The sequence below is a fragment of the Carlito syrichta genome, unplaced genomic scaffold, assembly GCF_000164805.1.
Source record: "Carlito syrichta isolate Samal-C Ts95f unplaced genomic scaffold, Tarsius_syrichta-2.0.1 Scaffold305775, whole genome shotgun sequence".
Lineage (NCBI taxonomy): Eukaryota > Metazoa > Chordata > Mammalia > Primates > Tarsiidae > Carlito > Carlito syrichta.
Genome location: NW_007249871.1, coordinates 41640 through 45003, shown reverse-complemented (window position 1 = coordinate 45003; position 3364 = coordinate 41640).

The window sequence follows — 3364 nt, the reverse complement described above, 5'->3', positions numbered from 1 at the left end:
ATTCAATTTCTGCTTTTGTCTTTTGTTGTGTATATATTTAAGAAAAACTGTTTTTCACAAGAAAGACTTTATTTTCATGGGATTTTATATGAATATGAATATTCATTGTGATATTTTTAGTCCTTAATTTATTTATAAATATATTACTGAATTATAAGCCATTGGGGTTTTCAAATGTTTGGTTAATAACTTATATTTTAAATAACTTATAATCACAAGGTTTTCTGTGAAGTTGGAGGTGTTTTATGTCTGTGTCTAAATGTAACTATTGTGACTGAGGAGGTAATTTAAAAGTTACTAATTTTTAGTTAACTAATATTAAATTTGAGTAATTGTATTCAAGTATCAACAGGTAAAGCTTGGCTGTCATGGTTCTGCCTTGAAAATACAGCACTGTATTTTTATATTAAAATGCTTGGCAAGATGATATCATAGTGTACTTTTGGAAAATTTTTATATGAACTTAAAATATAAATATTTGATATTTGCATAGTGAGTGTATGTGTGTGTTCATATATGTGTTGATTAATTGTTTAGCTTAAGACTTATATAGGCTCACTGCAAAGTCTGCTTTAAATATTATTTTATTAGTGCCCTGCATTTTACAGAATAGCCTTGTTAAACCGTGAAGAAATGTAACATTCCTCCTATTGTTTGAATGTTTGTGTCTCCTCTAAAATTCATGTTGAAAGTTAATCCTTATTGTGGTGGTATTAAGAGGTGGATCTTATGGTACATGGCAAAATTATGAGGTTTTTGTCATCATGAATAAATGTGTGTCTTTAAACGGTGCTGGAGGAAACAAGCATTCACTTTTTTTTCCCTTCTGCCATTAGCAATGACTTTAGCAACAAATATCATCTTGAAAGCAGAGAGCAGAGCTTAGCAGACACTAAACTAGCATGGTTATTAATCTTGCACTTCCAACCCACAAATCTGTGAAAAAAAAATTTCTATTGTTGTCAAATTGCCTGTTACATGTCACTTTGATATAATGCATGGATAAACTAGAGCACAAACTCCTTTGATTTACTGATTATGCAACTACCAATCCCTCTTTTGTGCAAATGTGATAATGTTCAGGACCCACAGTTGAGTAAAAACATGGAGTATTCAAGTATTTGTTTTTGTCATAGATAACTGAATATGATGGTCTTCAATTCCTTACAATTTGCTTCAAAGTCCATGATATTTTTCTTCTTAATGACTGCATAATACTCCATTGTGTATATGTACCAAATTTTTTTTATCCAGTCCATTTTTTTATTGAGGAGTTGGAGTCTCACTCTGCCACCCAGAATGGAGTGCCATGGCAGCTCCCCGCCACCGTCACCTCGACCTGCTGGGCTCCGGCGATCCTTCCCCCTCAGTCTTCCAAGTAACTGGAACTACAGGCAGGCACTACCACGCCTGGCTGATTTTTTGATTTATTGTAGAGATGAGATTTCACCAAGTTGCCCAGGGGGGTCTCAAACCAGTAGGCTCAGGCAATCCACTTACCTCAGTCTCCCAAAGGTGTGGGATTACAGGCTTAGCCACTGAGCCCAGCTATCCAGTCCATTTTCATTGGGCAGTAAAATTATTTCCATATTTTGGTATTGTGAATAGGGTTGGAAACAAACAAACAAAAAAATATATGTACAGGTGTATTTTTTTTTAATTTTCTTGTAGAATAATTTATGTTCCTCCATGTGTATCCCCAGAGGGGGGATTGCTGAATTGTAAGGATGGTCAATTTTTAGTTCTATTAGACATCAACACTGCTTTTCATACAGTTTGAAATAGATTGCACTACCAACAATGTAGAGGCATTTCCTTTTCTCCACAATTACACCAGCCTATATTGTTTCTTTAAATTATGAATAATGACCATCTTTACTGGAGTTAGGTGGAATCTCATTGTACTTTTGATTTTCATTTATCTGATAATGAGTGAGGCTGGGAATTGTCTTTAATGTATCTACTGGCAGTGTGTATATCTTCTTTTGACAAGCGTTCTCATGTTCTTTGCCCACTTTTTATTAGGGTTATGTTTTTTTGGTTTTTTTTGTTTTTTTTCCATTCTGCTCTTTTGAGTTCCTTGTAGATGCTGTACATTATGCCTTTGTCCGACATGTATTTAGCAAATGTTTTCACCTACTCCGTGGGTTGTCTTTTAACTCTCTTGATAGTTTCTTTTACTGTGCAAAAGCCTTTCAGTTTGTTGAGATCCCACTTGAACTATATTACTGTGATGGCATTTGCTTTTGAGAATTTGGTCAAAAATTCATTGCTTATTCCAATGTGCATAAGAATGTTTTCTACTTTTTTTTTAAGGATTCTTATATTTTGAGGTTTTATCTTTAGGGTCTTTGATCCATTTATACTTAATTTTTGTTTATGGTGATAAGTAGTGGTCCAGTTTCATTCTTCAGCATGTTGGTCAGCCAGAAATCTACCAAAGACCCAAGAAGTAAAGATAATTACATAGTAACAATCACCTTGATGAACATAGAGACAAAAATTCTAAGCAAGATTCTAGCAAATCATATTCAAAGCCACATCTCAGGTATCCTCCACCGTGATGAGATGAGCTTCATTCAAGAGATGCAGGGGGGTTCAACATTTGCAAGACAATAAATGTAATTCGCACATTAACAGAGGTAAAGCTAAGAGCCACATGATTATATCATTGGATACAAAAATAGCATAAGACAAAATCCAACATCCCTTCTTGATAAAAACCCTCAAGAACCTAGATATAGAAGATACATTTCCCAAAACAGTAAGAGTCATCTGAAATAAGCCCATAGCCAACATTTTGATCAATGGACAGAAACTAGAAACATTCTTCTTTAAAATTAGAAGACACGGATGCCCCTCTGACTTCTTCTGTTCAACACAGTGCTGCAAGTTCTCATCAGAGCAATCAGGCAAGAGAAGGAAATTAGGGATATCCAAATAGGAAAAGAGAAAGTTAAGATACTCCTCTTCATAGATAATACTATTCTTTACTTTGGAAACCTTAGAGAATCTGTCAAAAACCATCTTGCACTGATAATCAACTTAGGTAAATCATGGCATACAAAATCAATGTACAGAAGACCATCGCATTTCTATACAACAGCAAGAAGCAGACAGAAAATCAAATAAAAGGCACAATCCCATTCAAAATAGCCACAATATAAATGAAATACCAGCTGGGCTCGGTGGCTCAGCCTGTAATCCTGTGCCTTGGGAGGCTGAGGTGAATGGATTGCCTGAGTCCACGGGTGTGCCTGGGCAACTTAGTGAGACATCATGTCTATAATAAATCAGAAAATTAGCTGGGCATGTTAGTGCACACCTGTAATTCCAGCTACTTGGAAGACTGAGACGGAAGGAT